Source organism: Ursus arctos, unplaced genomic scaffold, assembly GCF_023065955.2.
Source record: "Ursus arctos isolate Adak ecotype North America unplaced genomic scaffold, UrsArc2.0 scaffold_11, whole genome shotgun sequence".
Taxonomy (NCBI): domain Eukaryota; kingdom Metazoa; phylum Chordata; class Mammalia; order Carnivora; family Ursidae; genus Ursus; species Ursus arctos.
Window position 1 is genome coordinate 6,258,801 of NW_026622775.1, and position 25,574 is coordinate 6,284,374.

At 38.4% G+C, this 25,574-nt stretch overlaps 1 long non-coding RNA gene across 1 annotated transcript in view; it reads left to right on the plus strand.

The window, feature by feature from the left end:
- The window catches only part of LOC130543328 (uncharacterized), a 127,501-nt gene that overhangs the window by 81,707 nt on the left and 20,220 nt on the right, over window positions 1-25,574 (plus strand). The window contains exon 3 of the long non-coding RNA XR_008958598.1: window positions 4,781-4,941. This is a non-coding gene — a long non-coding RNA (uncharacterized LOC130543328). The remainder of the gene's footprint in view (window positions 1-4,780; window positions 4,942-25,574) is intronic.

Below are 25,574 nucleotides of genomic sequence, written 5' to 3' on the forward strand. Positions count from 1 at the left end.
GTTGGGCCTATAGGCCAGGGTGCTTCTGTCTTCAGGCCGCCCTGCTTGCTTTCACTTAACCATGTCTACTGGGGCTTAGGACTGCCACGACACAGAGTATCATCTATGGTGAAGCTCTTTGTGTTACAACATTCTCTTCCACACATCCCTTCAGAATTTGTTTGTCCTAAACCAGTAGAAGTCAAGTGGGGGTGGGGGACCAAGAGCCTGATGTCTGCTCCATGTCATAGTTCCTCTTAGGCGTGAAAGCTGGGAAGGTCTGGTTGAGAATTTCTCTTTTCACTAAATGAGAATCATATGTTTATATTTTTTATGTTCATGTTTATGGAAAACACAATATATTGTCCTGGCTGAATTGACCACTTGATGGTAATAGAATGAGTTTAAACTTTCTTAATTACAGGTTGCTAGTAGCCAAGTGCTTTTAGGCAAGCGTCTTAGACTCACTGAACTTCTGTTTCCTCGTATGTAAAGTGGGGATATGAGTGCACCTACTCCATATCATTGCTGGGGGATTAAATGAAGTGATGAGTGTGATCAGACACCTCAGAATCCCACTTCAGATCCCCACCCCTGCCTCCCCCTCTTCCCGTTCCAGCTGTGCAGCTGTGATCAGTCCCATGCAGGTGCAGCAGCTGGAAGGCAATCAACCTACGTGTGGGCCTCACCCTAACCTGGTTCAGGGCATTCGCTGCCTGCCCGGGGTCTTCCCTCTTGATGCTGAGAAGGGGGAGCTGCGGGACTCTCTCAGGGCCCACACATGCACAGCCCAGAAACGTGGGGAAGGTAATGAACTCTGCGGCAACCTCTGACAACTGAAAGTTGGGGACTAGATGGAATGGGGTAAAATTTTTCTCTTTTCTCCTTTTGGAGAGACTGCTCTGAGATACAGTTACAAAGCTTTGGCAGGCGGAGGTGGGGTGGGCAGGGATGATGCAGTAAGCTTAAGTTATCAGTTACACTTTGAGGTGACCAGCCTCGTCATGCATCCTTGAATTGGCTCTCCCCCCTCACCGCCTCACTGCCTGTGTCCCTCACTGTTACTCTCTGGGATTGCACTCCCTCATAAAGCAGCAGCCCTCAAACTTTTGCCTCAGTCTTTGCTTTCTGCAGGCAGCCTGAGACAGAATGTTAACGCTGGCTCAAAATAAGTGCTAAAAGTTTGTTGTGATTATTATAAGCTAAGACGAATGCATTAGTGATTGCTGATGTCAGTGCAAAGGGGTACAGGTAGAATTCTGTTTAACCAGATAATTTTCATTTTTCAAACGTTATGATCAGTTTCAGGAGACAATATACCATCTCAGGAAGAACTTATTGAAGGTTATCTTCCTAGATAAAAGTTATGTCTAATAAAAAAACTTTTGATGGCATCTTAGTGACTTGGATTTGACTTCTGCTATTTTTCTACAAAGCAGGTCAGAAACCATTATTTACCATGGTCACAGTTTTCCAAAGATTCCATGACAGTAAAAAATACTTTTCTTGAAGCAACTCAAGTGGAATGCTCCCCCTCCCCCGACCAAATTAACTTTCTGTATTAGAGTGACATATACATTTATACACGAAGTACCCAAGTGTGGAAGCAAGAAAATTCCTGGTCACTGGCTAATGCATAAGTCTACAAGGGTAAATACTAAATGAGAACCAGTATATCTCCCCTTACACATTTGCTCATCATATGAAGGAGAATTCCAGATCGAAGTTTATAAACTAAAATGATTCCTGATATTCTGTCCTTCCCCTGGACTCCTTCTTTTAAGATTCTTTAAATTTAAGATCTCTTTTTTTTTAGAGACTCGAGTTTATATGGATAATCTTATATTTGTCCTGAATATTAACATTAGAGGACTACTCTGGTCTGAGAGATCCATTTGGAAACAAAGATAAGACATACATTTCAACTTGCATCTTCTCATACATGGTTTCTCTCATTATGATTAGACGTTTACCAAAATTTTCTTCTGTTGAATATTCTTTCGGTATAAAAGACATATATATATATATATATCCCTTCTCTAAACTGAAATGTATTTTTTTTACAGCTGTATATTCAGTTGATAGTCTGTTGTTCATTCTCATTAACTGCTTTGTAAAGACTCTCTAGTTATTTTACAGGCACGTGTTCGGAGTTTTCTAGCAATGCTCTTCAATGAGAGGGATCGTAGCAGTTCTTGCCTGCTACACAGACCGCCCAGGACAGTGCATACCGTAAGGTATCAGAGTAATTCATTTTTATAAAGGTCGAATGAAGACCTTTTCGTTTTTCTAAATGAAAGAACTGACTCCTGGCTTGGTATTTCCCTTATTAATAGGAGACATAATTAGGCACATTCCAGGGCTAAACATATATGGGCTATTTTGGGGAGGATAGTAACCGTTCTGTAAAGTCACGTTACAAAGTGCAGACAGGACTTTGCCAAGCACAGCGGCAGGAGCTGTGTGTTGTCAGTAATCGTAAAGGCATGAAGCTCTGCCGATGCAGGCATCAGAAAGGCTGCCAAAGCTGAAAAGTACCTGGCTAGCTTTTAAAGGACAGGAATACAATACTCTTACTAAGACACACTTTATAGAGTCCAATTCACAGCCAAGGAAAACAGCTTTTGGAGCTTTTGGGTGTCCATAAACAGCTAGATGAATGCAAGGAAGCCAAAACCAGGGATGAGTGGGGTATTTAAATGCTCAGCTTGCTCAGCTGCCCCAGTGTCCTCCCTCCACACCGAGGCACTGGCACAAAGAGAACCAAGAAACGCCCTACGTGTTTGTGATTTATGGACAATGTACACACGGGGCAGGGGTGGGCCGAGCACGAACGCTAATGAAAGACTCCGTCCATTATTATGTTGTAAATTATGGACAAAATATCTGGTCTGTTTTCTCAAGGTGATCATAAAACATGATGCTGGGGAGACGGAGGACAGTCCAGTAGTGACCCTCACATAATGCCTTCTGGTCACTCAAGTCCTGGGCGACAATTGCTCGTTGATAAGCCAGTTCAAGCGTTTTCTTAGCCAAGACACTTCATAAACCTTGCCAAGAGAAAAGGGCATGTGGCAGTAAGTTGTAAAGTGATAAAAAGCAGACATGGGTGGAAAATATTTTATCAAGAGAGATAAAATAAAGAAATTATATGAATATGATAACAGCACAACAAAGAATATTTTAGAGAAAAAATTTTGTAGTGTTGCCAGCTACTAAGGCAGAATGAATGAAGAGCAAATGGGTTGTATTTCAAACACATACCATTACACTGAGCAACGGTCACATTTTACTACCCGAGTCACATTTTTTGACTGATGCAGTAAAATTTGCAAAACACAAAGAAAGACATAGGATTTATATCATTTTTTTTTTACTTCAAATTTAAGATGGGTTTTATGGTTAACCATGCCATAAAAATGTTTTTGAAATGTTTTGAATTGCGTTATCGTTCTGAGGAAGCATCTCATTGTTTCCAACCAGAACAGAAATATGGAGTTTCCTATGGTTGTTAGACTATTGGTAATCCTAGCATGTTTTTAATGGAGAGATTTTATGCTTTAATACTACAATAATCATTACATTTAAATGGTTCATAGTGATTAGAATAGTCTAGGAGGGCTTCATGGATTATAAATTGGGAATGCTTTTTATGATTCATAAAGTTTCTTCCATTTATGATGAGCTAGTTGTACACGTAATGATTTCGTTTGATTCAACTTCTGTCGGTGGACCCTCAGATTGGAGAAAAGATTTGTGGAATATGAGACAAAAATGATTTTCTCTAAAGCTTTCCTGCTTCTTTATGTTTGTTTGCTTGAGGCGATTTTGGTTTAAGAATTCAGCAACAAAGAACTTAGATTTTGGGTAACTTTCTTTTTTTTTTAAGTTGTCATTAATTAAAAGCAATTACAGTAATTCTACTACCAAATGTAAATCACCCAAACTCAGAGGATCATTACGTTTGCCTGCTATTTGAACATTTATTTTGTTTTATTGAGCATAATCATTTGTTAAGCAGAGGGAAATTTCTTCCTTCCGTTTCACTCCATTGTGTGCTGAAAGGTAGAAAGATAAAAAATTAATTTAAAAAAAGGAATTCGAAAATGGCTTTGGGAATGTTTTCCGAGTCCACATTTTGTCTTGGCTTTGGGAATAATAATGCTGTTTTCGGTGTTATCTAACCAGCTATGATTCAGTTAAACAAAGTTTTATAAGAGAGTAGGACATGAAAGCTGCTTGACGCCCTCCTAATTCCAGATAGTTCTCTAAGAGCTCCTCAGGCAGAGCCCAGGATGTCGATTCAGCAGGTCTTTGTGTGTATTTGTTCGGGGGCTTAGCTGTTCTGAGACAAAGCCAGAGTACACGGTTAACTGGTCCACACTAACGTGCGTTCTAAAGAAGTTTTACTTTTGCTTACACATCTTTTAAAATTTTGTCTTTCAAATGAACTCAGTGAAATACTATGAATTTGCAATTCACATCATGTTAGGAGATATGTATATGGGGGAACAAAAGATTTGTATTGATTTACAAAATTGGCTGAGGTCTGATGAGGGCTCTTGCACCCTTATTAGACTTGGGGAGAACCTAATATTGTCTTCGGACGTAGCGTAAAATGCTCTCAGCTAGGCAAGCAGTGGGATTTCGTAGAATGTATGAGATGGAAGAAAAGTTTAAGAATTCCTGGAAAGTTTGGTGCTTAAGATATGTGATGCCAAAAGCAATTTGCATTTTAGTGTCTTTTGTAGCTTCCTTTCTAGACTCTTTTAGTCCCTGTTTTGTTTTCTGTTTCTTTCAGTGCCATCAGTTGTCCTGGTTCTCGAAGGGAGCCAGATCCTCGGGCGCTGCTGCCCCAGCCCCTGCCGCTGTCAGGAATCTGGGGATCAGAGAGGCTGCTCTGGCTGTGTGACCTCAGGCACATTCTTTGCCTGGCTGGACCTTGGTTTCCTCCCCTGAGGGGTAAGTGAGCAAATCAGAAATATTTCTGAGAGAGAGAGGGTTTCTAAAAGCCATAGCTGTCCCTTAAACAGGAAGATAAATACAAGAGCAGACTTGGCTACCCAGCCAGTACGGCCTACGCCAGAGATTAGCCTCTTTCAGAATGAGATCTTGATAATGTTACAGCTGTGTTTAGAGCAAGGAAATAAATGTCCAAAAGGTCTTTTTGAAGTTTTTGCTCTCTTTTTTCTCAGCTTAAGAATTGAGAAATATGGGAAGGATGCTAGCAGTGAAATCGCATATGAAGCTGAGATGAAAGACTTGCTCTGCTTTTTATTAGTAGCGATTTTTTGGTGGTCTTAGTAGACCCTAAGTACTAGAACTTTTGGTTTTTGTTATGCTTTCTGGAGTGGCCACCTATCCAGTTCTTACCAACTTTTGCTTGGAGCTCCCTTCCCGTGTGAAGCCTCTTCGGGCCAGGAAAGTGGCTGGAGTTACCTTCTTTCTACAAACCCATCTCTCCGGTGTCTTTTGCCAATCATTTGGCAAACCGATCTTCTACCTGGTGATTATTATTGCAGGGGAATTTTATCTTTCTTGACGCTTTTGTTCCTTAACCCAAATGAAGCTTCTTTGTGGTGGTGTCAGGTAGAGGTTATGATCTCACTTTTGGGGTTAAAATTCCAGAATTCAGATCTTGTCTTGACTCTTCTTGCCGTAGGACCCCAGAGAAGTAATCCTCCCAAGTTAACTTTCTCCTCTCTAAAATGGGGAGAATCGTCAAACCCATCTCTGTAGTTCTGAGGATTTTGGCGATAAATCATGTAAAGTACCTAGCAAAACGGTTAGCACCTATGAAACTCTCAGGCATTATTATTATTCTTTGAAAGAGGGGATCTGTGGTACCTTCCTGCAGGTGCTCAATTCATATTCGTTGGCTATTTATGATTTTGATATCTTTTCAGATGTTTGTTTTTATATATAACTTGACTTTGCAAGTAATTCTTGTTTGGCCAGAGTTAGGGATCGGGAGGTTATTGCAAAGAAAAGGGCTTGAATTACGTTAGAAGTCGAAATAAAAATAGATGGAGCCTTCACCAGAGGAGTCTGTGGGACACTTGCCCCTCAAATTTCTCCCAGCTGGAAGAGGCAATGAGAGGTACATAGTGTCCTCTGAACGGATGTTCCATTTCTCTGCTCCAGGGTCCTTGTCTTCTCTGACCCCCGCATGTAAGCGTGGGGTCCTAATTACTGTCCAACTGTTCTCTAATTATTGAGGTTTGTGACTACCTTTTGCAATTTTTCTTGTCATGCATGTTGTTAACCTGACCACTCCGGAGTCTGGTAACATTGACCAGGTCATCCCCCTGCAGCAGGTAATTCTCATTAATGTATGTTGACGGTCATCACTTCGGGATGAGTTTCCTCCCTCACGTGTGACACTGTGGTAGCTTTGGGTCAGTCACGATAGGCTGGGTCGTGTTCAAGTAACAGACACCCCCCAAATGTCAGAAGCTTATGACAAAAATGTGCATCTCACGCTCACCTTATATGTCCCTCATGGGTCCCCTAGATGTTCTGCCCGGTAGCGTCATTTCCCCCTTCCAAAACGCCAACTTAGAGCACTGGCCAGAGCCATGGGAGGGGGGAAAAAGAACGTGTGCTACACACTTCGGCTTGTAAAGCTCCCGCTCGGAAGTGGTGCTGTATTCCTTCTGTTCCCATTCCACTGGTCAAAGCCAGTCAGGTGATCGCATTTGACTTCCACATGATGGGGCAGTCTAATGCTCCTGTTGGGAGAGGAGCTAGGTATTGGTGAAGAGTGATCCATGCTACAACAGACGCTAAAGGGTGGCCATTTTTTAAAACTCTCCCCTGTTCCTTGCCAAAGAATTCGAGTCCAGGGAGCTAGCCAGCAGCTCCAATCTGCATTCTTTTTGGGAGACCAATGAAGACGTTTATATATGTATAGCCCTCAGTTGCTCACATTTGGCTTCCAACTTGACCTATGCTGGCTCCCATGGTCATTGTGAAGAACAGATTCTTCTGGGGACTATATACAAATATGCCCTGTTTTTCATTTAATTACTAATCATAACAATGTTAATAGCAAACACTTGTTACGTGCCATGTCGTTTTCTAAGTGCTTTGTATAATAGTATATACTTTGCTTTTTAAAAATAATACTAATACATTTAATCTTTGCAATAATCGTATGAGGGGAGGTGCTTTTATTATCGCCATTTTCCAGGTGGGACAGTTGAGTCACTGAGAGGTTACGTAAGCTGCACCAGGTGATTCAGCTAGAGGATAGTAGCACTGACCTTTGAGCCCTGTGGAGTCTGGGTCCAGAGCACGCATGCTTAGCCATTTTGCCACATTGTCTCTTAAACAGAGTGGTCGAAGTAAAATGCTCAGCACAGCGGCTGGGATATATTAACTTCCCTATGCATGATCACTGCTGCTACTGAGGCTCAAATGGACTAGTTTAACCTTTTCTTTCTTCAAAGGACTGGGATGTATTTTTCATATAACTCCTCATTCTTTACAGAATTACTGGAAGGTAGGTATAAGTCAGGCAATGCTACTACCGTGTAATGGGGGATAGCTAAAAAAACGGTGATGACGCACTTAGGCTTGTGTATTCTCTTTTCTGCTATTGATCGGCTGACATTGTGCCGTATCCAAAATGCAATGTGGACTTTACCCAGAGAGGATATAATTCAATATGAGTGGGCTTATCTCACTGGACTACTCCCCAGCTATGCAGGAATACAAAGCTCATTTGTAGGTGATATTATATTTTCATCTCATGCGTTATATGCAAACCTCTATCCGCGTTAATGGGAATTTTTTTGTGCTTACTCTAGGGAAAATTGATTCCAATTATTGAGTATAATTTATTCCAACCCCTTGATGGAATAATTTATACTCTTGAGATACTCTTGAAATGTGTAACCAATAGGGAACTCTATTTATACATAAGTTTCTACACATCTTTCAATTAAATAAGAAATCCAAGTGCAAAACCCATCACTCAAGGAAAGCATATGAGTTTGTAACACTCCCGAGAGGTTTTGTGGTCCATAAACCAATAAATGGATTACACTTACAGGGCAAAATTCTCCTCTCAGCTCCCATGTGGAGCTCCTATTGACTTACCTGTGAGGCAGCTCACCGGGGATGCAAGGTACTTCAGGCTGCAAGGGGAAGAATGGTCATTTTTTCGTATGATCAATTTTAGGGCTTCAGTATTGATTGGTATAAAGAATATATTTATCAGGATACAAACTATTACATGTTTAAATACACATTTATTTTTTTATAAATACTATGACACTAGGATTTTAGCAAGGAAAAGTGCGTGCACCTTTCTAACATAAAGGAAAGCAGATTTATGTGTCTTCGTATACAAATGAAGCAATAGCGGAAGAGCACTATGTGGGGGTTTTTTTGTACTAATCATATTAGCATCCCTTTAATATGACAGAAGAGACATCATGATTTTTCTCTTTACCTAAACATTTCTGGAATTTAGTGAAAAACTGAAATGAAAGTTTCTTCTATTAAGCATTTCAATTTGTATTTTTTACCTAAACTGTATTGTTTATAATGAAAATCATCAATGGGAAAAATGCTAATATAGATTCTAGTCCCTCTAACTTAATTTTTTTGAGGCAGCTGCCCTGTAGTGAGCGAAGAGGTTTATAAACCCATTATTACTATGTTTTGTAGTAAAATTCTGTTGTAGTTTTTGTTTGGGGAGTAAAGAAAAACACCCCTTTTAAAGACTTACTGTTTTATAGAGAGATTTGGGACTTCTGTAATTTTCTGATCCTCAGAATAACCAAGTGTGTTTTTTTGAGAGTTTCAAACCCTACGAGGCAACTTACAAATGTATGGAATTGCTTTTGATGCCAACTTGTCTTTGACTGTGACCCAGATATTTCTTGTAAGTCTCAGAGACCCAACATCATGAGATGCCAATCCCCAACTCATAGTTTGTGAGTTTAAACTGTGGTTCTGAATTCAAGATTTTGCCAAGGCAAGTATGAACATTTATGTATTTAAGGCATTAAATACATTTATGGTATTAAAGAACACTTTCAAATTTCATAAGAATTTGTATTTTCTAGTACAGAAATACTTCCAGGGTCTTTGGGGGGATAGAAAATCTCATCTCCTGAGTGGTAAATATTTCAGACAAGCATATATAACACCTAATTTTTTATGTAGACGAGGGTATTTAATCTACTAGTAATAGTGGCTCTTTGTAAACAATTAAAAATTCTTTGTCTCTTCAATACGAAAGCTTTAATATATAAAGCCAAATATGATCTTCCAGCCCATTTTTCCTGCCACCCCGTGAAGTCGGCAGGGGCTGTGTGTGGCTGCTGGTAATAGATATGTTCAGATGGTTTGCTTGGATTTCACAGTTTTATCAGCCGACTTTATTCCTTCGGAGCCAATCCCGTTCTTGCAAAACTCTTAGTGAATTCTCTTCGTCATCTGCTGCTGTAATACAAAATAAATGATTTCAGCATTTGCTAAAGATGTTTTGAAACTGGGGGCATAATCCCCAGTGGTGATCCACAGACAGCTGCACACCCACACAAACACTCCTGGACACACACCACAGTGGCAAACGGTCCCATTGTGTCATTTCTTTCCAAGCTCTAGAAATCCCCCACACTCCCGCTTGTGCTAATGAAGAAGAGCTCTGGAATTTCTTTTCTGTCCCCAACCCACTCTGTTGCCTTCTTTCGTGTAGCTCCCATTTGGACTTTTTTTTTTTTTTTAAGATTTTATTTATTTATTTGACGGAGAGCACACAAGCAGGGGGAGCAGCAGGCAGAGGGAGAGGGAGAGGCGGGCTCCCCACTGAGCAGGGAGCCCGATGCGGGGCTCAATCCCAGGACTCTGGGATCATGACCTGAGCCGAAGGCAGATGTTTAACTGACTGAGCCACCCAGGAGCCCCCCATTTGGACTTTTTCTGGAATGTCTGGCTGATGGTTCTGTAACTGTTGGCAGAAGGAGAACATGGGAATCCTGTCACTCCATCTACTACCCCGGCCCGTCCTTTTCCAAGAGCATCTGATTTCATTTTCTTAATATCAGAGAAGTACTTGGGCAAACTGGCTGGTAAAACTGCTTGGAATGGTGAGAAAGTTGTGTCTAAACACACACACACACACACACACACACACACACACACACACACATTCTTTTGGACAATTTATCCTAGTTGAATGTTACCAAACTTTTTATGATGGGAAGAAATGCCAGACTTTTCTTTGTCCTTGAAAGACAGACCAGGAAAAAGACACTCTTTTAAGAATATGTTTTAGATGTTAACCTGTCACCACCTAAACTATGAGAAGCCAAACACGATACATGTTATTGTGTTATAGAGGGTATCAGATCTAGGCTTGTGTTAAAAAAGTTAACTTTTCAAATGATCTTAATATATGGAGAAATCAAATGGTAATTTCAGTTTCACATTTTTAGATTCAAGGAAAAATTTTCTTAAACAATAAGCCAAAATTTCCATTTGCATTTATTTAATAAGTAATAATAGCCCAGTGCTAAAACAAAGGTAACTGTGTCACAATGAACTTTAATGGTCAGATTCATTCACTTGCTTGTCTAAGGTCACGCAAACCGTGAGTGGTAAAATCAGGGCTTGGGATCCCGATTTTGCGATCCTCATTCTTTCCATCCCGGCTTGAAACAAGCTCAAGGGTGGCTAAAAGTCTAGAAACCATCCCCAGGCACTGGCACCGATGACTCTATCCTTCAGTAATGAGATTTAACCAATATAAGCTAATGACCGTACATGAGAAGGGCTTGAGATAACTGGTTCAGTCATCAAAGTACAAAGAAATGACAGCCCAGGACAGACTAGGTGCTGAATAAGCTTTTATTGAAAAAGGAAGAGTAGCTCAGCTGTTTGGGGCACCTGTTGGTGGAATCAGGTAGGTTTTCTTTCACGTCATGGTTTGCTACTTAAAAATTTGGGGATCTGAGTAAATTATGTATTTTCTGCTAAATTTCAGTTTCTTCATCTGTAAAGTAGGAATAAGGACAGTATCTATCTCATAGAGTGGGGAGAGAATTATATGACGCTTAGAATCGTGCCTGGCAGTGTAAACACTTAATATATGTTGCTGATGTTGTTTTAAATCACCATTGTCATTGGTAAAATTCTATCAATTTGCAATTATAGTGAAACCGAAAAGCAGTGACCCACATAGATGTATACTTGAGAGCGATCTTAGTAGATACATACTGGAATTCACATGCTGAAATATACGTGGTAGTTGAGAATGCTCGTTTTATTTTAAACAAACATTTATATCGCATTTATTATGTACCAGGCACTCTTATAACCACTTTACAAGTACGGACTTACTTATCTTCAAAACAACTTTATAAGTAGGTGCCCTTATCCTCTTTCTTTCGAAGTGGGCAAATTAAGGAAAGAAGGGAGAGGCTGGAAGGCAAAGGAGCCAGAATTCAAAACCAGACGGAGTTTGGTCAAGTGTCTGTGTGCTTAACCACCACCCGTCCTGCCTCGCGTGGAAGGATCAGCTCGCAGTGTGGCACTCTTATGCTCATTTGTGGGCACATGATACTTCAAAACAAGAAGAACTTGGATTTAAAAGCCAATGTAGAAATAGAACCCTAATTACATAAATATCTTTGAAGCACAAGTGTAAACAATCTAGTATTTCAAAAGAAAAATAGCACAGTTGAAAAATTGTGTCTATTGAGACAGAATAAAATAAATCATTAGGAAAAGGAGATTAGAGGTAGTATGTATAGAAACATAGTGTACATTCTCTGTGTATAAATGTTTACAAACTTTTCCTATTTCTTGGCTCCACTCTTGTGTATATGTATATTTGTAACATCACTTGCAAATACAAGAGAATTTAACATCTGGCTAAAATAGCTTTTGAATGTTTCTACCTTTAGTCTCCTGGACGATTGTAACAGATGATTAATTTCCATATGCAATTGTTATGGTGTGCTGGCAACACAGACTACTTTTTCTAGGCTAAAATATGGTCAAGTCTGATGAATGCAGAAATAGGTATTATTTGCAGGGCTCCTTACATTTAATTATACTAGATGTCAGTTGCTAGTCATTGCTTAGAAATAAAGTATGTTATTGAGAATGGTAATAAATTTCTATTAGTGAAATAGCCAGTGACAAATTCTTTCATATCATTAAAATGATTAGTTTGAAGTTCTCAGAGCAGAACGCTTTCTCTATATGCATTAGCAGTTTGCTATTTTATGATATGCTTTGGATTGAGTAACTAGCTTTCTTTAACGAGTTTAGTGTAAGCCAGTTTAGTTTTAAAAGTGAAGTGTTTGTTATTTAATGAAATGCTGAAAAAAATGTCACTAGAATTTTTCTCACTTAACATTTATAGCCAGCAACGTGTACCATGGGTCATTGTGCAAAAAAATGGTTCCCTTCGTTGCTGCTGGGAATGAATAACTGACAGTTCTCGGTGAAAGCGCAACTTTACTGCTGGTGATCCACTAGCTGTTTACAAATGTCAGCAGTGAAGTTGTAAGAAATGGGCAAAAAGTGCCAATGTCCCCTGAATGAAGCCTGAGAGTGAGCGCCGTCCCCCACATTTCCAAGTATTTATCGCTGCTTACTATCATTTTTCTCTCCGAGCAAATGAATCATTTTAAATAGAAGCAAACTGATCCTCCTATTAGCAAGTCTAAATCAGTAGAGCAACATCTATTTTCAGAATCTTTGTAGCTATAAAGAGATCTTTACAGTTTGCAACGCTTTGCCCTGTCCCAAAATGATGGCATTCTGTTACAAATAGATTATTTGGGCCCTGGTGCCAGCGTCTCTATTGTGGAACCTTTGGTTGGGAACGCCGACAGCTGGGAGGAGTTCAGTGTTTTGAAGGTTATGATCACAGCAGTTTCATAAGTGCTTTATTTCAGTTCTCCTCTGGCTGCAGAAGGGACAGGTGCGGTCTGGTTCTGATTTCACTGGTCTTAATTTCTTATCTGACCTGGTAGTCAATCAAGGGCATGGGAGAAAGAGAAGGAGGGAGAGAAGGATGGGTGGGAGAAGGGAGCTGGGGGCTGTAAGCTGCAAGGGGAGGGTTCACGCGGCGGCGAGGGACAGCGTGTGCGTGCGCGTGCGTGCGTGCGTGCGTGTGTGTGTGTAGCGCTAAGCATCTGACTTTTCTCATCGAGGAACTGGCAGCTCTGCCTGTCATTCCGCACTTCTGTGTGTACGAATGCTGCCCTGTGCAAAATGGATTTCTGAGTGTTAACCATCATGTTCTTCTTTTCCAAAGGGTCTTCTGTAGGATTTCATTTGCAGAGCACAGAGGGCAATATCTAGGGTAATTCCAGGGCTTACTGGCTGTGATCTTTTGTCAACTCTCCTTGTGAGAGAAATTAAACTCGGTATGAGCACCCACAGTCACAGCGAGTGCAACACCATTCCCGGCCAATGGGTGGGAAATCATAAACCCGACAAGTATTTATGAGAGGGAAAAATGAGATGTCATAATATAACAAGAATATATTCATTAAACCTTTCAATTTCGCAGAAACAGAGAATTCCCACTTCAGTAAAAGGCTTTGAGCAGATTTATCAAGTCTGATATTCTTACTTTTATAAGATTTGACTCTCTATGCTAAAAAGAGATGTATTTAAAAGGAGGACAGGCTTGCCAATGGAGGAAAACCACTAAAAAGGTGGAGTTAATATAATACTAGCCACTGTTCTTTTGATGGAATACTGGATAATTCCCACAATATGCATTAAAAAGATCTGTGCACAAACATGAGTACCCAAATAAATTATACCTTTGAATGCGTGGAAGGAATGTACTGACCTATTTCATAGGTTTTATAGCCTCTTAGAATTGTCAAGCAATTTCATTTTATTTCAATACAACCAAACAAGAACAGTTTCCACTCAAGGTATTTGCCAGAAAAACAGCTTTCAGAATTGCAGTGTGTCTATGGACTGGTTTCCTGCAAGATGTCCCAAGAGTGACTGAAGCAGCAGTGTGCTGGGACTGGGCTCTGTCCGTCCCTGTCACCCTCTCTGCTTTGAGCTCTGGGACCCGCACAGATGTGCTAAGATAGGGACAGCTCTACTCACGGTTGGTAGTCAAGAAATATCTATGTGTTGAGTTTGGAATTTGCTTAAATCTACTTGCCGCAGATCGGACCAAAATATAATATGGAGAATGTTTTCAGTGGGTGGGAAAACTGGGAATTTCTTCAGTTTGAATATCTTAGAATTGAACCAATATTTGGGCATCCTCCAATGTGGAAGGCAGGTGATACTCTTGCCCTTGGAGATAAATATGTTCTGAAACCAATGTTGAGTCTCAGGTTTTACCTGTGACTGTGATCCGATTGGAATCGATGTGGAGATGCTGCGTGTTCTCTAAGGCGGTGAATATCTTGGGAAAGGTACAAGTGGTTGGCATGCTTGAGGGGAGGTGACAAAGTTGTGGCTTTTAGTCCAGATTGAGATCTAAGAGTGGGCAAAATTCAGCATTAATTCCATGTTCTAAATTATTTACAGTATCTACTAACGTTTGGTGATTAGGGTTATTATAGTATGCGGAGCCCTAAGAGTACATCTTAGAATGAAAATAGCGATAACTGATTGTTATATGTTGTACGAAATTAAAAAATATATATACCAATATCTTGTTTTAGGAGACTTAAATATGGCCTTTCTTTGTAGGAAAAAGAAGTTATCTCCTGAGAGTGAGAATACACACATCTCTATAAAATCAGGGACTCTTTGCAGCCAGAATACTCCAAAGTAAACCAAAAAGTGATTATTTTAAGTTATAAGTCTATGGCAGGAATTGTAAAAGAATAAAACATACTTTGTCCAAAAAATGTCTTTTTTTTCCCATGTATACAGTTCTTATTTCTAAACAGTAACCCTTTGTCAACCCAGTCAGCCCTCTGTATACAGCGGGACCCTGTGTATACAGTGGACCGTCTGTACGTGGGGCAGAGACGGTATCTCTCTCACCTTTGGGTCCCGCTCAGCAGCCTGTGGCTGTTAACACACACACAGGAGGCCTTAAAGAGATATTTCATGCAGGAAAGTGGTTAAAGGTGAAAGGACAGCTTTTGTTTTCATGGTTAAATATTCACTACTAAATACTGCCAAATCTTCTATCACATCTCAATTTCATTTCCTTTGTTAGTATTATGGATGATTGTTTATATATCTGTTCCCCCTTCTAAGCTAGAAATCTCTCCTTTTTTAGAGCAAATGCCCCAGATGACATATTCAAGTTTATATTCCGTGTCTACTTTACCCCTTTGCACTGGCTCTGCTATTTACGACCTGTGTGACCTTAGACAGAACATTGAACATCTCTGTGCCTCAGTTTCCTTATTTGTAAAATAGAAATGGTAATCATACTAGTGTCGCAGAGGTTTTAGGTGAAGCAAAGTAGTTAATACAGTACTTGCATACAGTTAGCACTCAATACATATCAATTATTATTTATAGTAGTATTAATGCTTTCGTAGTTGACCAGCAGGGTGCTTGGCACAAAATAGGCTGCTGTTACCTATTTTCCATATTTAAATGACATTCAACAAGCATGATGGAAAAACCATTTTTTTAAAATAATTTCTGCATTTCATGCTGCAGAATCGTAGGTAATTCACATTTTCTTCTATTGCCTCAGTTTCCTGCCAGCTGAAAATAGCAAAATAACATTTCTCTCTCTGCTTTAAAGTGCTGGAAACTCTGCGGTAGTAAAATCATGAATGACCTAATTTTAGCCCAGCAAAGGCATGTAAGATCTGAGTGTAATAAAGCCTATTTATATTCAGTTATAGTTCATAAGTATGATTGATTTATTCCCCCCCACCCTCCTACATCAACTTAGCATATAAAGTAAGCGCATTCTGGCGGTCACTGTTATGAAAAATGAAACATACACTTTTCTTTTTCTGAACTAAAGTAGATTTCAGTTATAGGCAACATATGTTTTAGCAAGGGTAAGTTATAGGCGAGGTGTGTTTAGGAAGAAGGAAAAAGGAAGTAGTTTGTTTACCTTGAGTACGTGGTGGTAGTTGTGCCAGCTGTTTATGCCATGTGTCCCCTTCTCTGGCCAGATGCAGCATCTGTCTCATTTAATTAGCAGGACAGTCTGTTACATGCTGGGTTTGGAAGAACGAAAGATTTCCCAAGGGTTCTCTGCCTATGGTATTCTGGAATGCTGTTATTTGTGGATGGATCTGATAACTTATAATTCTTTTTGTGTTCTCTGGCATGGTTATGGTGTAGACAAAGAACTTTCATGCCGTAGAGTGTCTGAATACCATGGCACACCTCGATTGTGATAGCATGATGGAAGGTGGAGAAGATCAAGGGCCGGAGAGCAACTTCTCACTTTCCTAAGTCAGCTGTACATTATGAAGAAACATGTTATGTGCCACTTTTCATTTTAAAAGTTTCTTGTTTTATATTTGAATCCTTTCAACATTTTAGTGGCTCTCCTTCCTGAGTATCTTGTGTTTGCCTGGTATTTATTTTCTCCTTACATGTTATTAGAAATCTATCATGTGCTGTATTGTCACTCTACACACCATCCTTCTGTCTGATGAATTTTGGGAAGCATGCTGAACTCTGGAAAACCTGGTGCCATAGAAGGAAAAGAGAAGAAATATTTAAAAATTAAAAGTGACTTTTAAGGAAACTTCAGCCATATATACTATTTTGGTTTATTTATCTTTAGGCCTATTACAGAACATTTCAAACATGAATGTGTAGACAGAACAGTATAAAGAAGTGCCACACACCCATTCCTGAGCTCCAAAGGATTTTCAACTCATGGTTAATCTTTTGACATTTGTTATTTTCCTTTCTCACCCAAACATGATTTTGAAGCAAATCCCAGACATCATTTTATTTCATTTGTAAGTATTTTACCAATTTTTCCTGAAAGATAAATATCTTTTTAAAACATAACCACAATATCATGATTATATCCAAAATATTAGCAATAGTTCCTTAATATCGTTAAACACTTAGGCACAGTTTACGTGTCCAATTGTTTCATAAGAAAATTATACTTTTTTACAGATTATTTTTTGATTGGGATCAAAAGCTGTCTACATATCAAAATTGATTGATGTTTTCTTTAAGCCTTCCAATCAATAAACTTTCTCTTACATCTCTTTCTCTTTTTTTCCTCCCTGTGGTTTTTGTTTAAGGAACTGTGTATTTTGGTGGTAAATACCTAATAGTGCAATCGCTGGGACTCCGGGAACCAAACTGAAGGTTACAGAAGGGAGGGGGTTGGGGAGATGGGGTAACTGGGCGATGGGTATTAAGGAGGGCACGTGTGGTGGTGAGCACTGGATGTTAAACACAACTAATGAATCGCTGAACACTACATCAAAATCTAATGATGTACTGTATGTTGGCTAATTGAATATCATCATCATCATCATCATCATCATCATCATCATCATCAAAAGAAACTATGTATTTTTCCCATGGAGTCTGAGTTTTGCTGATGACATCCCTGTAGTGTCTTTGAACACGTTCTTCTCTCCCATGTACTTTAAAAAGTTGGTAGTTGAGTCAGATTAGGATTTTTTCCCTTAAATTATTTCACTTGTTTGTATTATATTCTGTTTATATTATATTCTGTATTATATTATTGGTACTTAATGTACCAATATAGTTTCTTAAGCGGACCATTTAAGATGCTTTAAAATGCTTAACCCGTTGTTACTATACCAGTGCTTCTCAAAGTGTGGTTCCCGGACCAGAATCAGCAGCATCACCTGGGAACTTGTTAGATTTGTAAATTCTGAGGTCCCACCCTAGATTTACTAACTCAGAAACTCTGGAGGTGGGCCCTAGCAATATGTGTTTTAACAAGCCCTCCGAGTTATCTAATTCCAGTTATAGTTTGAAAATAACTGCTATGGATCATTAGTAGTCAATGACTGACCATTTGTATTTTTCAAAATTCAAAAAGGATTGGCATTTATAAAGAAGCAGATGTGTAAGTCATTCTTGCATATATTGCCCAAGAAATTACCGTTTTACTACTATAACTGCTCCTATTGCCTTACCAAATAAGGCTGTCTCCTCCAACTTCCTTCTTCAACTCATTGTACATCTCTAATTCTTCTATCAATTACCCTAGAGAAAGAAGGAAAAGAAATCTGGTAAATAGAGATCTAATGCATGATATAGTGAATATAGACAATAGCATTGTAATATAAAATATTGCTAGAATGTTAACAGTATCACAATATATAAATGTATCAGAGTGATATACTGTATACCTTAGGATCACACAATTCTCCATGTCAAAATTATCCAATTTAAAAAAATTCAGTGAAGAACTGGTATTATTAATTCGCCAGCATTCTGTTAAATTTACCAGCACCTTATTTACTCTGACTGCTGCTAAATCTTGCTGCTGCTCCTTTTCATTATGTCATGACCCTACTTGATACGTGGCTTCTCATTATTCCGGAGTAAATTCAAGATTCTTACCCTGTACTTCAAAGACCTACACCCTTGTGCCTCACTTTCATCCCTGGTTACATGTAACAATTTAATCTTTCTATTCTATTTCTCTTTTATTGGCTTCCCCTTAGAAGAGCATCTTATCCTATTCTATTCCCAAGTATCCAGGCATTTATATATTCCATTATAACCCACATTTGGTCTTTTAAGAAACCTTCCTAATATTAACCATATAATCTGAAGGTGGAATTTATTTTGGCTAATCTAGTACTTTCCAGGAGCTTCATACTCCAAAACATACATAGTAACATTGCATGAATTCATAGACAAGAGGCAGTAGTAGTGCAAAGGTTAAAAGCATGGACCCAGGGGGTTTGAATTTTTTCCTGGCTACTTAGTATCTGTTTGTCTTAATTCCTTCAACTGTGAATAATAGAAATAGTACTACCAACCTCATTGTGTTGTTGTCAGGATTAAATAATTTGCTATGTGAATATGCTGTGAAGAGTGCCTAGCATAGTTACCTATCATTGTCTTAATATTTTATTTGATTACCTTAATTTTGGCTCCTGGGTCTCCATAAATATTGTCTACTCTAAACAATTCTTGCAGATTACAAATTCTGCTATTTAATTCTATTAATGTAACATTTAATTCAGTTCCCCTTGCAACCAGGTGCTTCTTGAGTTTAGTGATATTCAAAATAGAAATCCTTCATATAGTCTTAGAAAAATATAATTCAGGCTAGTGGGCAATACCTCATTAAAAACTTTATAATTATGTATCAAAGGAAAAGAAAACTGTGTAGCTAGCATATGTAACATAATATAAATAATGTAATGTAATAGAACATAACACAGACTTATGCTGACCTCTTACATTCTGTGAAAACAGGTAGTTTGCAGAAATGTACCTTCACTCTGTAGCGAGGCTGCTTTGGGTAACAGGGGAAATCAGTGACCTATTCCATCATCACTTGCAAATTGTAACAATTACTTGTGTTGAAAGGTCTCAATGTCTAACTAGTAGTTAACAAAGGAAGCCTGAAAACTGAAATGTGTTAATGGTCATGTTAAGGTAAATCTAAAAGGCATATTGACAGTTACAATTATTACTGCTCCGGCAACATGGTGTTAGCGGGTCAAATACAATTCGTTTCAGTTTTTGGTGTTTACTACACTATGAGACAAACTAATTATGAAATGTACGTAATTTAAAACACATATATAAAATTATCCTCCATATGGCTCTGATATTGGTCAATATTAAATCACATTGTCAAACATTAATGCCAGTGGACTACTGTTTGGGTTGGCACTACCATAATTGAGAAAGACTATTTAATTCCTTTTGTCAGATCAAATATTTCTTTTTATTTTTGAAAGATTTTGCTACTTTCATGTTCTGAACGCTTGCCACTTTTGACTTCTTAAATGCAGCCATGTACATACAGGGGGATTATTTGCACAGCCGCTGTGGGGGATCCCCCCTGGTTCTCTCCTGACCCTCAAGTCGAGATCTAAGTTCCCATCCAGGAGGCGAGATCGGTACCCAGGACCACAATCCGCAACCCATAGGCAGAATCTGTGATTTTTAGTTGCCTCCTGAAGAATTTCTTTGATGAAAAGACTTGAAGGGGCACAGGTTCCCTAATTTCTTAGTGCGCCGTAAATGTGAGGGGAGAGAAAGAAGTATTTCTGAAATATTTGCTTTGGAAATTATTAAAAGAAAGTGAGGCTTTTTTTTTTTTAATTAGCAGAGAATCCTCTTCAGAAAGAAAGATTAAAGAAGATAAAATGGGGTAAATTTGTCATAAGGTTGGCATGAGGATGAAATGTGTTAGTATTTGGAAACAGCTTAGAATAGTGCCCAGCAGAGAGTGAGTGCTGTGCGAGAGTTAGTTGCATACTTATTATAATCTTCGGCTACTTTTATTATCAGCTGGTTATGATGTTGCTTATAAAAGGTATTTGGAGGTTGAGTGGGGCCAGCGAATGCACTCCCTTCTCTTCTTTCGGACTCTCATTTCTCTTTGCACCTTCTTTTCATCCTCCAAGTGCTCTCAGACCTGTGACTTGATGCCCACGCACCCTACCTGGTGGAGTCTATGTTCATTTGAGAGCGATGCGGTAGTCCGATTATGTATTTTTCTGGTTTCAGTGACATAAGAACTCTTCTAATTTTGAATAGACATAAAATCAACCCAGGAATTACAGCATGGACTGAAAATGGAAATTAAATCCCTCTGACATACGTGCACGGACATACATTTATATGTATATATGCATATACACACAGGCATGTATATACATGCGTACACATGTATATAAACTGTGCTGAAAGAGATATTGAGATGAAAACAAGCCATCATCCAGACAGGTGATCATGGGACGACAAAACCATGAATTTACAAGATGAGGGAAATGGAGTGGGGGTATAAAACTATGCTGTTACTATGCATTTAATTTTAATTATTGTAGGCATGGAAGCCTTGTAGCATTGAGGGGGGAGCAGTATATATTTTAAAACTTCATACCAAAAATAATATTTTCAATGCATTAAAATCTAGAAAATCTACTGTGCACATAGGAGCAGGTCACATTCTAAGGGGAAATTCTATTTCCTGCAGTTGTATTTTTATATCACCCAAAATACTTGTGAGAACCAATTAGTGTCCACAACTTGCCATGTTCCTGTTAAGTGAACCTGGCACAGGAACATCCAGCTAATCCTTTGGCAGCCTTGTGTGAAGTACTTAGGAAGCCTGGTATGTCCTTGTTCCAACCTTATGGCATTTGAGCCAACTCCAGCCACTGGCTATTGGCCCTTCATTGTGCACTGGTGAATTTCTGGCACAAAATGAGTCAGGGAGATTATTAGCAAGGGACACAAAGGGATTTTATGGGCTCTCTCTTTAAACCTTCAGAAAAATTGTTCATAACTTTATAAATGTATAGACAAGGAGGCCATTCCAAACACGAAGTATGCAATTGTATCAAGTGCAGAAATGAGTTAATACTATTATTAGAGAGGAAATATTCTCAAACGGGAGTCTACTGGTGCAGTGCTAAATGTTGGAGGCAAACTGCCTGGTGTGGAACCAAATGGGGAATTCTTCCGTGCGCTTCTCTGTGCCCATATATGATGTTCACCCTCTTCGGGGTGCTTAGAAATACCTGGGATGCCTTCTTAACAGCCTTAGGTAGTTAGTGTGGGGTACCCAAGTGGGGTCACACGGGATCTGGCAATCCTTAAATATCACATCTTTAAGGAAGCAGGAGTGATGCCGGTGGGGTTGGGGGGCTCTCTAGAGGGACAGGAGAGAGAAATGGCGGCAGAGCCCTGACAGAGAACTGATGGGTGGTCGGGCAGGTCTGAGTTCCAGGTCCAGCTTCCCCACTGACTTGCTGTGCAAACTTAATCAAGTTGCTTGATCTTTCTCAGCTGTTTCCTCATCTGTGAAATGGGGATAGTGATAGCACTCACCTCACAAGGCTGTTCTGAGGATTAAAGGAGATATGAAAAGAATAGCATTCAGCACACTGCCCAACTCATTCTTGTAATGCTTTAACACGTTAGCTAGCAAATACTCCCTTGCCGCTATGCTCCAAGTTGCCCCTGGTCCCTATTAAGAGGTTCATCCCTAAACAAAGGGAAAAAGAACATTGAGTAAATTTAGAAGAGGCAATATGCCCTGAGACTAGTAGCATTTCATAGTCCTTAAATATGTGAAAATTGACTTTGTTACATAGAAATCATTTGATGAATAACAGATGAAACTGTAACAAATGATATATTAACACTTATAAATTCACCCTATTTGGCTCGCCAGATAAACACTCAGTTAAATTTAAACTTTAGGTGAGCAATGACTAATCTTTTAGCGTAAGTATGTCCAAATATTACATCGGACATACTATGCCAAAAATGATGAATTTTTATCTGAAATTCAAGTTTAACTGGAGGTCCTGCATTTTTATTGCTAAATCTGGGAAGCCTCACTTTTATCTTCACTCTTTTCTGATCTGATGTTTGGTTTTGTATTTTCCCACATAGATACTTTTTCTCATAATTGGTAATTTATCAACATTTTTTTGGCCCCCAAAAGTTAAATTGTGTACAAAATATTAACATAATTTAGAACTTTCTGAAATGAGAAAAAATTATGAAATGTAAATTTAAAAAATAAGTAACTCCAAAGTTCAATTACATCATAATAATACCTTCCATATATATATAATATGTATATTATATAATCTAGAGGAAATCTGAATTGTTGCTGCACATGACAGTTTTGATATGTTAAGAGCACAAACTCAAGAAAATATGAATTTTCTAAGTTTCACATTTGCACTATTTTCTCTGCTAGTGTTATTCATATATTTATTTTGGAGAGCACATTTGTAATATAATTATTAACATTCTCGTATTTAAAAATCCTTACTATTATTTTTGTTATTTGAATAGTACCTGAAATTTACCCCAAACACAAACAAATGTCAAGGCAAAAAAGAGAAAAGAAAAAAAGTCATTAAATTAAGCAGTTTTAGGATCATCGTTATTTTGAAACCAATGTATTGTAAACTAATGTCTTTAAGTAAGAGATATGCATATATAAAAACATATATATATACATAAACATGTGTATCGATTTTTATTTGTAAAATAAATATTTATGATTTCACAGATCTAAAAGGAATATAACACTAATGTGATTTATATCCCACTGAAAATACAGATTAATAAGAAGTCCTATTTCTGGATGGTTAAATATTAAGCTTATCTGAAACAAAAGTTTTGAATTTACAAAAGCTTGTTGAAAATAGTTGATCAACTAAATGTTTTAAAATTTTTACTATTCTTGGTAATCTATTCCATTTGAATTTTTGCCTTTTTGTTTATTTTAAAATCCAAATAGATCTTCTGAAATATTAATTGGCATTTTTAAAGTTTTTTTCAAAATTTTTATTTGTAGAAGGCTAGGGTACCCAATTGCTCTATTGTCCTTGTAATTTCCTTTAATTTTTTTCAGAAATTCTCTACTGCCTCTAGGTAATGTAGTAATTAAATTGGAATAAAACCAAATAGATCTCATATAAGGAAAGAGTAAAACTCTTCTTTCACGTGCCTGATAAATTGCTCTATTACTTCTCCTAAATAGTTGTTAGAACTGAGGATGTTATTATATTTGTGACACAGCATTTTGTGGCTGTTGTTGTTATACAATAAAACATGACAGAGCATATTCGGAATTTTAAATACGGGCGCTGTGCTGTTACATCCCGATGATATTGCGTACCTTACTTTTTATAACAGATAATAATTTTTTTTAAATATTTACTACAATCATAATTCAATTCCTCATTTCACTTTTAATCTTCATTATAAATGGTTTCTATAAAGTTCGTGTTTTCATGTCATAGGTGAATTTTTATAACACACTCATGAAAATATAAACATTCAAAATTAATGTAGCTAAAAAAGTGACAACAAAAACTTTAAATTAGTATCATTTAAAAATCAGAACGTTTAAAACAATAAAACTAAAAATCAGAAAGTTTAAAGCAGCTGTAATTTAAAAAGCCAATGTCATCTTAAACTACTACTTAAAGCGTATTCACTCTGAGGAACAGAACATATTTGGGACCAGGGGCTCCTGGGTGGCTCAGTTGGTTGAGAGTCTGACTTGATTTTGGCTCAGGTCATGATCTCAGGGTTGTGAGGTTGAATCCCGTGTCAGGGTCCCCACTGGTTGTGGTGTTTGCTTAAGTTTCTCTCTCCCTCTCCCTCTGCTCTTCCTCCCCTCATCCTGCTCTCAAGCCTGCTCTCTCTCTCTCTCTAAAAAAAAAAAAAAACAAAAACCAAAAAACAAAACAATAACAACAACGAAAAAACATATTTATGACCAAAGTAAGTTCATGAAAAGAATCATACTGTTATTGACGGCTAGCTAAAAGTTTAACTTTTTAGGATAACAGCTCCCTTTTAATGTAAGCCTGTGGCTAGAGTTGCAATGGATTTCTCATTTCAAGCTTCAATGTAAATAAATCATGGACAGAGATAAAGAAGAGTATGATATAAAACTTCATTAACATAAGAAAGATCTAGGTGGTTCTGAAATCAGGATTTCTGCCAAAATTTTTAGCTCCTTCCCCTTCCCATTCTGTAAGGTGGCAATTTCTTAAGAGCTGGTTTATTAGGATCTTACTGTGCTGGAACTAGACAGTCAAGATAAGTGGGATCATTTATTATAACCAGTACAATGGCCTGTTTTTAGTATGAGGAAAGAAATTGTCTTATGAGAAGACTATGCACCAAGTCTTAATGTTTCCTCTTAGCATAAAATTACCCGAGTAGAAGCTTAGTCTGTTTTGTTTTGCTTACTGCAGTGCCTAAAAACAGGGACTGGAAGAAATGCCCCGTTAATATTTGCTGAATGAGGGGCGCCTGGGTGGCTCAGTCGGTTAAGCGCTTGCCTTCAGCTCAGGTCATGATCTTGGAGTCCTGGGATCGAGCCCCGCGTCAGGCTCCCTGCTCATCAGGGAGTCTGTTTCTCCCCCTCCCTCTATCCCTCCCCCAGCTTGTGTTCTTTCTCTCTGAAATAAATAAATAATCTTAAAAAAAATATTTGCTGAATGAATGAGAAATACAGAGTTACAGGCACCAAACCGGGGATGTGGAGAGTTTCACTCCACATTTGGGAACTCCTGGAACTGGTGGCCTCCAGCAAAGGAGTTCCAAGGGTCTGCCTCTGGCTTGTGCGCCAAAGGGGCTATTCTCCCAAATGCCATGGTGCTAACCTTTTACTTACCTAAGATGATGAGCAATAAATATCCATTCGTATAATCCTTTGCAGTTTATAAAGCACAAACAATACTCGAACTAGGATCTAATTGTTGAAAGTGAGACCTCTGTTTTCTTTTGCCTGTCTTGGTTTTGTAAATTGTCACAATCCATCATTCTTTACAATTAGAGGAATGCTCCAGAATCTTGATAGAGAAAAATTATAAGAGTTGGAACAGGATTATTTCACAGTCTTGAAGGTAGGTGTGGTTGTAGGGCTGGCATGGAAATTTCAAATAAGATGACATTGAAGATCATTACACGTACCAACC